At 39.3% G+C, this 10,513-nt stretch overlaps 1 long non-coding RNA gene across 1 annotated transcript in view; it reads right to left on the bottom strand.

Annotated features, from left to right (window-relative positions):
* Nucleotides 1–6,329: 6,329 nt before the first annotated feature.
* The window catches only part of LOC119087514, a 52,118-nt gene continuing 47,934 nt past the window's right edge, over nt 6,330–10,513 (bottom strand). Inside the window, exons 3-4 of the long non-coding RNA XR_005090980.1 lie at nt 7,516–7,558; nt 6,330–6,625 (exon numbers count right to left, since the gene is read on the bottom strand). This is a non-coding gene — a long non-coding RNA (uncharacterized LOC119087514). The remainder of the gene's footprint in view (nt 6,626–7,515; nt 7,559–10,513) is intronic.

Genomic DNA, 10,513 nt, shown 5'->3' with positions numbered 1-10,513 from the left:
GTGAGGGCTCGTCTTAATAAATTAACAGCTAAACCAGGAGTTGGCCAAGGAAAAGTTGAAAATTGTCGTCAATCATTACTTTTATAGAGGTGATTATAAAGTCAAAGGTGAGCTGGGCAGTGGTGGTGCACGCCTTTAATCCCAGCACTCAGGAGGCAGAGCCAGGTGGATCTCTGTGAGTTTGAGGCCAGCCTGGGCTACAGAGCAAGATCCAGGACAGACACCAACTACACAGAGAAACCCTGTCTTGAAAAAACCAATAAAATAAAATAAAGTCAAAGGTGAAGAATCTACCATAGTTCAAAGTGAGTGAAAGGAAGTTAGGCTAAAATTGCAGGGCAATGATAGGAAAGGGAAGCTCTATATTCTAAGTCATCTGGATGCTGCAGCACATGGCTTGGAGGGCTGTGTAATTCTCTCTGCTCCACTGGCTAAAATTAGCTAAAACCCTAGATGTTGGTATTGTTCAGTAGGAATCACAATAGTCTGTCTGCACTTGAGGACTCTAAGAGAATGGGTGACTCCCACACTAATGAGTCACAGCTTTGGCGAACCATTTGCTCCCTTAGTAAGCTCTTGGGTGCTGTGTTCAGTGAAGCTCCAAGGACAGATCTGACTGAGGTGGCGAGGGAATGAAGAAGAGACAAATACACGTGCACACAGAAAAGCTGGCATCAGTGGACTACTCTTTCTGATGGAGAAAGCACAGCACTCAGGAAGCATAGTGTGCTTATTATACACAGTCAAACATAGAGACACAGTTATTGCATATAGCTGAATACAGGGGCAGAATTATTGCTTATAGCTAGACAAGGAGACAGATAGGTAAGAAGCCAGGGTTTATGGCACATGGCTGGATCAAGGAGGCAGGTTCTGCTAATCCAGATAAGAGCAGTCTCTGTAGGGGAACAGTGTTCAGGCCATAAATATTCAAGGGGGAGAAAGCTAGGGTGGACAGTTTCTGCCCGGAATATCAAAATCTGCATGTGGATCTGAGGAAAGCTCTGCAGGCCCATGGGGATGAGGCATTGGAGTTCTTGACGTGCCATGCCTATGTCAACAATATTCATTCACTTAGGGCTTCCTCAGCTCCCTGATCTCCACCATCCTTATTTCTTAGGTATTCAGAATGAGTTATCAGGCTTAGTCCAGGGGCAGTTCACAGCAATCCCCAACTGTAAAGATGAGAAAAAGGATGAGCAATACAGTTGCTTGCCCAACAGAAGCAGAAGGAAGACTTTAACAAGTTAAAGGGTTTGAAGTCTTGGAGCTCGTTAATATTAGCAGGAGAAGCCAATCCTCTCTTTTCTAGAATGTGCTGACATAATTGTACCACATCCACACTATCATTATTGTGGGTCCACACACCCTGGAGGTGGGTCCCTATTAAGTCCCAACTATCCTGTCTAAATCGCAGAGCTGTAACCCATCTCAAATAGCTGAACGGAAGTCAGTGAAAACAGATGGTTAGAGCAGTAACCCCCCAAAAGGAGGGACTCATAAGTGTAAACAGGTACCAGAGGATGGGACCAAGCCACTGGATGAAAAAACACAAGCCCTGTAGACTCCCCTCACCAGTCTCACCTGCATGAATACAAATGGATACAGTTACCAGACACAAACCCTCCAGCATTTAAAGCACTGATTTTTCCTTTTGGCTATGTACCTCCTCAGTCCACAGGCTACTTTCTTCCCTCAGTCCATATCAGCCACCTGTGGCAGTCACCTTGGTGCTGAGACATGGCCATCCCCATATCAACCACCCACATTCACTCAGGACTTCATTCACGTAGAGTTTTCTCTGCTCCCCGCATTTGGGCTATAATTTTTTTTTTCACAAGGTCCTGGGTATATAATACATTTTATTTACATATCAAGAAAATCAAAGAGTTCTCCAGACTTCTTGAATGTGGTGTGGACCTTAGATTGAATGTAACAACACAGCTGCCCCCTCAATTCATGTCTTATTATCAGACATCAGTAGCTACATGTGCGTCCCTATGTATCATGTATTCCCCATCCTCCCGGCCAAAGCACCTGCAGGAAAAAAATGTCTATTGTGATCAAAAACTACAGACAATGTATGCTTGTCATTCTGTGTTCCATATTCTACCTTCTGTAATTTCTCTCTTTTATCAACACTAAAGGCAGAAGGACTTTTAAAGTATGTAAAGTTTAGTGTATAATATATAGGCCAACTTGACATAATCTCTCTGTGTCTCTCTGTCTCTCTCTGTGTCTCTCTCTCTCAGTCTGGGCTTTATTTTAAAAGTGTGGCTTGAAGAATTCTTTGAAATACATAACTTCTAAAGAGTGTCCAACATAAATTTAAATGAGATTCATATCTAAGGAGATGTCTAGATCTTACAGGCTGCTTAACAACTTTAGAACATTCAAAGGACAAATGAAAAAAATGGGATCTAAGCATGGGAGACTTAACAGCTAATTCTGTGATTCAAGCTTTTCATTGTCTGTTCTTGTTTTTAAGTTTTACCTGTGTATCAGGATTAACATCTTTAATAAACAACCTCCAATATTTTTCTTTTTTGCGTCCAACTCCATTCCCAGAGGCTCTCTTAACCCAGGGCACCAAGAAAAGTAAGATGAGCACCAACACTGAAAATAAAGAAAGTGAAGAAGTACCTAGCAGGCCAAGCAGAGATAAATGTTTTCTCAAAAAGAAAAAATCACACATAGATAGATAATAGACAGAAAAACACACAGATAGGCAGGAGAAAAGAAAAAGAAAAGAACAAGCAGGTCCTGTTCTCTATTCTGAGACAAAGTCAGCATCTACGTAAATCTGAATGTAGTGGACAATTTGCAAAAGCCTGGAAATGCCAATAGAAAGGACATAAGCCGAAGGGCTCTCTGTCTCCTTCCCCTCTAGCATTCTGCCAGCCCTGAGTACATCCGACTTTGAGAAGCAGTGGTTTACAAATGGTCCTTCAGTCCTCTGTGGGCGAGGAGACTCTCATCTGGCCTCTGTAGTTAAAATCCCGAGTCCCTCGGCCCTAAACACTGTTGCTGCAGCTGCTGTTAAAACAGGTCATGACAGGGAAGTCGAAACGCCCCTGTGGTCCATGTATGTCAATGAGGGGTGTTCAGTGTATCGCCTGCCGATGAAGCTGGATACAAGAAGAACCAGGGAGGAATGAGGGCGGGCTCAAAAGAGGAAAGGGAATTTGAGTGAACAGCTGGGAGAAAAGCAACAAAAAATAAATTTTGCTTCAAAAATGACAAGTACTCATATGCTAATAAAACTTTTTTTTAAAGATTAAGAAGCGATGAGCGTATTATCCAGAGGTCAGGTAGGAAGCAGGAGAGCCAAGCAGAGAAGGGAACGTTTCAGGGACAGCCCCCCAAACTACGTCACTTTTAACTGAAGAGTTGAAGGTTTACTTCATTTTCCTCTCCAAGTACCCGCCTCCTCCAGAACTCTTACTGCTTGCCACTCCCAGGAAGATTTATGAGCGCTGGGAGGATGGTGGGAAATTCATGAAAACTGGAATTATTGTAGAAAAGAAAACCACTGCATTTTTTCTTCTAAGTTTTGCCTTTCTACACATAATCAACAAAATTAAACCAGGTTCTGTAACAAGAGTTTACCAGCTTGGGTACCTTTATTCACATTCGGCACTGGGCTAGATTATAATATTGACTTAGAAAGAAATATTATTTTGTTGGCTAAAGAATACCTACTCTTCTTTGGGGGGCTGGTTTTTTTCTCTTATTCAGTACAACTTTTTCAGGTCTATTCATTTACCTGAAATTTTCATGATTTTACTGTAATGAGCGATAACAGAACAAGTCTCTAAGGCTCAGACTATTTTGCACCAATGTGACTGAAGGTTTAAAAGTCAAAAGGATAAGCTGGTTTATGACTTCAAACGCAGCTTCATAGTGAGAAACATCCTCCTACAGTCACCCTAGATGAAGATCTGGCCACACCTTTTTCAATACAGAAATCCAGTTCTCATCATGTCACAGGCCTCTCGAGATACTGGCATGTGCTAATAAAAGAGAGTTAACCAAATGCACATAACATGTCTGTCCACATCTCAGGTCTCCATTGAGCAACCTGTAGGCTCAGTGCTAACTTTAATTCTATCTGTTTTAAAAAACTGATCCTGCTGTACCTCAATCAGAATTTGCCATTTTAGATAAATAACAAAAATGTCACAAATGGAGACTCTATCTGGATCAAATCAATTTCAGCTGTTCACAGCAAACTTGACAGGGCTAAACTTAATAGACAGAAGTAGGCAGCCTAAATCCCTCCATCCTGCAGAGGCAGCTCTCATCTCCCCACTGTGACCTGATGGAACAGTAACTAAAGCAACAAAAACAGGTACCTTAGTGAGTTCCTCTTGACAGCTACAAACAAGATGCCCACCTTCCCTCCACTTCTGATAAGTCAACCCTTCCCAGTGACTCTGCTTATAGAGTGAATGCGGCCAGGAAGAACTGAGAGTAGCACTTACCATATTGGTCACAATAACCAGGTTAAGGACTAGACATGTCATCCCAGAAAGTTCTGGTTAGAACTTTCCACAGTAGAGCTGAACTAACTACATTCTCCATTCCTTTTGCTGCAAGCTGTGGGAAAGAGAAACTTGAGGAACTGAAGACCACAGAGAGAACCAGTCTAAGAACAAAGGTAGTATACAGAAAGAAGCACAGATGAGAAAGAGGTGACGTTCAAGATACTTGAAATTCTGGTTCCACTCCTGGCCTGATATCAGCTTTCCTTCCTGGTTATAGGAGCCAATAAATTATATCTTTGGCTTAATCTAATTCAGATTAGTCTAGTCATTTTATAAATCATTGTAGACTTCACTAATAAAGCCAGTGAAGAAGAAGTAAGGCCAAACAAGATGGAGTAATTATGGTGAGTCACCATCGCCATGGGTGTGAAATAGTGACACTTTTTGCTAGTCATTCAGTTATTAATATCTCTGAGCCTCAGTTCATTATCTATAAAATGGGACTTGTTACTTTACACGCATATTGGACAATTTGAATAATGGATGTAAAGTGCTTAGCATAATGTCATTTCATAGTACTTATTTAATCAGTCTTTAAAAAGAAAGATTCTTTTCATAATAAGGATGTGGGGATAATAATGAATTCCTAAGAAAAATGGTATTATAGACTTAAGGACTGTATGTGCTTTTTCCATTAGAATTGTGCCTATTTCAAATACATCTTTGGAAAGAAAATCACAAGGACTAAGCGGAAAACTGAAGAAAGTCAAAACAATTGTAAACAATTGTACAATTGTTCCCAGAAGCAATGACTTCTGAATGTTTGATTAAAGTAAATAAATTTCATTCAAAACATAGTAAAAAATTAATAGTATTTTTAAGAATAATTTAAGAGTAATTTTAAGAATAGATAGAAAGTAACATGAAAACTAACTCAAAGATAATTGAAGAGGATACTTCCTGAAAGTGGATCTGTCAAATCAACCCAATCCACGTGCAGACTCAGCAGTATAACCATCACACGCCATTATCCTTTTCGTCTAATTATTTATTTCCTTGTACATTGCAAGGTCTCTTTTCACACTTTTACCTTAGAATTACAGGTCGAGAACTTGGTCAAAAGCTTATGCTTAAAATGTGGTAAGTAAATTATCCTGAATTCTAGAGGTCCTACCAAGAGCAGAAGACATCACGAGCTGCAAACTAGCTTCTGCTGTCTGGGAGGTGATCGCCCCATGTCACTAAGCCTATGATCGTCCCCAAGCTAACCACTCTGAACTCCCATCCTAGTACAAAATATTCTGCTTTCAATATGCTTGCTGCCTGCAAAGACAGAGACCATAAAAATTGACTGTTTTTGGCATAATCTTTCACATTAAGTAACTCAACAAAAAGTGTTTGATATGGCCCAGTATACTTAGACCCACAAGTCTAAACAAATGCCTTCTAAATACCACATCTCTTATTTCATTGTAGAGGGGTTTTTAAAAGTTCCTGTGGTCAATAATCTTCCAATCCATACAATACACCATTAATTGGTTTGGAGAATCAAACGAGATTATGGAACTCATTAGTAAAATATAAAAAGCTTCAAAACATCAGATAGTAGCAGGCAGTAGTATTATTGTGCTGAGAATGTAGACGATGATGAGAACAGGAAAGAGAAATTATCATGTATGGATGTGTCCTCACCCTCATAGCTCCATGCTACTCAATGAGCTACTTATTGTGGATTGCAGTCAGCTACAAGAAACCAAAAGAAGGCCCTGGATTTTTATTCCTGTTATGATTCAACTTTTGAATACAGTTAAAATACAAGGAGTTCCAGAGGTGCTTACCTGCAATACTTGTTCAGAAAGTATACCTCTAGAAGTAAGTAGATATATACCTTGGAAAATGAAGGTAATTGAACTGGAGAAATTTCAGATCTTTCAGGGAAAAGTCTGTGAAACATGGATTTCTGTGAAAACACCATGTGAAATTTAGTCTGCTGGGTCCTGGATTCCCAACGAAGCTGAAGCCTCAGCTCACTTTCTCTTAATTGTGTTTTCAGCTGAAATTACAGTCCATTTAAAGCTTCTAGCATATTTTTCTTCTTTTCTTCTCAGTGTTAGTAGATTTAGGGTACAGGGAGTTCTCTGCAAAACACATGCAAATAAATTATCATCTTTTAGCACCTCAGACTATATGATGGAAAAAATGCCATAAATAATAAGAAGGCATCCGAAATAGAAAAACAAACTCATCCGTTAGTGGTTATAGTTTGCTCATGAAGACACAATTCTTAATGTTCAAGTTTAAAAAAAAAAAGATGAGAAGAAACAGTTGGCATTCAGCTAACAATTGTGTTTGGAGATTTGTGCCTGACTTTGTTATTCTGAGCAAAGCCAGGTACCAGGCTCTTGGGATTATGTACAAAGGCGAGGAAAAAAGTGGACATGCACAAGCCTCAAAGGTGACTGCTGGGTTAATAAAGCAGTCTGTTTTCTGTTCACCCACCCTTGCTCTCTGTGTGCAAGTATATTAAAATATGTCAAAAGGAAAACCATTCGCTGTGCAAAAATAATTCAACTACCAGTCACAGTCTCCAGCTGGTGGAGCGTCTCAGTGCATTTCAGCACACTAACAAGTGACCCGCACAGCTCCCTGGATGAAAGTTGTGTCCTCATTAAAGGAGAAACAAACACAAAATAGGAACAACTGCCCACAATGGACACCACATCTCCACCAGACTGAGGAGTGCTGTCCTCAGGGTAACCTCTTAAATGGCAATGAAAGTGAAATGAGAATCTGCTGGAGGGCTGTGTCTAGTGAGCGGCCCTTCAAACCCTGTTCTGCACATCTGGAAAAGCATCTTTTTCCTTCTGGTCTTTATAAACTTGCACCGTGTAAGACATCGTTAACAGTGTGAAGTGACCAGATTAATCCAACACCCTGGGGAATTTAGAATTAATTCTGTGAGTTCTATCTTTAACTAACCCTTCTCATTTAAACTCTGGCTGAAGCAGTCATAATATGTCCTACCCACCTTGGCTGATTTTTCTCTAGAAATCTACTTCATTGTCAGGACCCTTCAAAGACAAAAAGAAAAGGTTATTGTTGCTCAACTCGAATAATGCTACTCTTACTTGATGCTCATGATGCATCATTATAAAGCTAGAATGCGTATTAGATGCTCAGTGTGACAGGGATCATATCTAAACTCAGCACAGTCTATACAATGAACATGTGCCTTCAAAGAATAAACAACTGGGAGTAAGATAGTAAGAGAACAACAATCAGAAAATACACCTAATTAGCAGTGTGGTGCTAATGAATATTTCAAGACTGGACACTAGCAACATCTTTGCTCGCTTATTTTCATAGCAATAAGCACACAGTATTCACTGATCTGTTTACTCTCTTTTGTGCCCCCTTGAGTGGAATGCAATAATAAAACAGATTTCTTTTTGATTGCATTTATTTTTGTGTATGTGTGCGTTTGTATGTGTGGGCCTGTACTTGTCATGCTGCACTCAATCTCCCAGACCCCAGGATGGAGGAAGAGAACTTACTCCCACAAGTTGTCCTCAAACCTGCATACATGTATATGACATGCGCGCACACATAAATAAATAAATAACTGTAAAAAATGAATTTGAGCCAGGCAATAGTGCTTCATTCCTTTAATTACAGCATATCTCTGTAAGTTTCAGCCTAACCTGGTCTACACAGTGGTCCAGGCTAGCCAGAGCTATATAGTGAGACCATGTGTGGGAAAAAAACGAAGAAGAATCCGGAAAAGCAAACTAGAGTTCACTAGAGAAGAGTGAATGAAGTGAACAGTGTGTAGAAGTGGGAAGTCCTGAGTTTACATTCTGAATGTGTATTTCCACTCATTTTAGTGTTTTTCTCTTTATTTTTGTGTATTAAATTATAGTTCTTCCCCCAGTAAAATGTTGAAGTCCTATGTCTTGGTACCAGTGAGTGTTACCTTCTTTGAACTAGAGCCATTTGATGTACTGTTTACATGGATTCAGATGGCATTGTATTGGGGTATTGTAGAGTCCTTCACCTCTGTTGCTAGAAGAGAGGAGACAGAGAACACAGACACAGAAGGACAGGAACTCTGCAGTTCTTCTCTAAACCCCCAATATTTTTATGTCTGGACTCAAGAACTATAAAGATTGCATTTTTATTGCTTTATAACCACTCAGTTTGTGGTAATTAGTTAGAACATTAGAGGATCATTTTATAAAATGGAATATGTTAAGTATTTTCCTCACATGATCTTCAGAAAGACTGAACTGAAAAGCTGTTCTCAAAGATTCTTGTAATGGTTCCACTGATACAAACTTTGTGAAATTAACTACTAGATTCAAAATTGCTAAAACTGGTTCCAGTAAGAGTGGGTTAAGAGTTCATCATAAACCACCTTTCTCAAACTTAACTTACTGGTATATTGAAAATAATTTCTCAGGCCTCAGACCTCTGTCTTTTAAGATTTTCTGAATCAAACCGACTTGGAAGACTGAATGGAAGTAGTTAGCACCTGCAAAGTGTAGACACAAAATCTCAACATTTGCTGTTGTTGAGCAACAGCATTTCAAATATTTCAACATTTCAAATACTGCTGTTCCACATATTTGAAAGTCTCTGGAAAGTACAGCTAAAGTATGCTATCCAATAAATACAGGGGAAAACAAAGTTGGAAAAATAGATTCACAATGTAAATATGGAATTCTTACTATCTTCCTAAGAATTATCCTAATAGCACAATGTGGCTTTCATTGTTCTTATAGCAACTAAATATTCTAAACCCATACTCATATTTGATACCTATCAGATGCTCAGTAAGTTGCCGTTCCCACTCATTCTGAGATAGGCAAAACAATGGAGAGTTAAAGAAATTGTAGCACTCACTTTCAATGTTCCTAAGGTGGACCTAAATGTAATGGAGAAAAGGATATTTGACATGGAATGAAGACAAATGTGTATGAAAAGAAAAATACTCTTCATACGACTGTCATAAGCATCAATGCAACACAGGAAAAAAACATTAAGCTATTCATAAAATGATCCTCTAATGTTCTAACCAATTATCACATCCATTTTAAGAAGAACATCACAGGGAGGGAGTGCAGTGTAGAGTGGGAGCAGAAGTGGGCTTGTTTCCTTCCTAACACTTGTCATGCTCTTTCTCAGGCAGATGGTTTACAGAGGGCTTGACATTCAACTCACTCAACGTTGACAACGGTCCTAAATGGTAGGGCAAATTATAGGCCCTGTTTTACTGGGAAAATGTAAGCATGGGAAATATGGTTGACTCAAACATGGGTCTGCAATTATTTAGAGCTGTGGTGAACCTAAATTATGTCTATCACCTACATGATCTTGACACCATATTTTAATTAAGGGAAAAAAATGTATGTTTCAAGGTCAACATTAGGATTTACATAAAATGATGTGTATAAAGTGTTTATCTAAGTTCCTGGTTCAGAATTTACTAGCTATCTTACAGACTATAAAAATAAATGCCCTAGAGATGTGGCCAAACACAAATGGGAAAGGAGACGAGCTGGATAGGCTAAGAACACTACCACTCAGAAAATGGTACAGTAGAATTGTATGGAAGATCTGGTAGCTGTGTTGAAATATGTAATAAGCCTTTGTGTAAAGAGGAAGTAGATTTATTTAATGTTCCCCCCTTAAAACCCAACTAAAATCCGAGAGTGGAAATTACATGATGATAAAATTCTGACTGGAGAAAAGGGAGAAAACCCTAACAATTAGGTCTCGCCAATGGAAGCGGTTGATGCAGACTGTACACTTTCAGAAAGTTGGAGTGTTCAAACACAGACCCGGTGACTCTGAACACATAAAGGACAGACGGGATTTCAACAGTGAGAGGAGCATTGGAGTCCATCCATGCATTTCTTCAGTAAACACTCACGTTTCCTGTGTAGTCAACAAGACTCCTTATAACTGTAAGGTAATAGAATCTACTCTTCTATGGATGAGCAAATAAGAACATATCTCCAAATGTA

The sequence above is a fragment of the Peromyscus leucopus genome, chromosome 3, assembly GCF_004664715.2.
Source record: "Peromyscus leucopus breed LL Stock chromosome 3, UCI_PerLeu_2.1, whole genome shotgun sequence".
NCBI classification, from domain to species: Eukaryota; Metazoa; Chordata; class Mammalia; order Rodentia; family Cricetidae; genus Peromyscus; species Peromyscus leucopus.
Note: the sequence above shows the minus strand (reverse complement) of the source record. Positions and strands in the feature narration are given on the sequence as shown.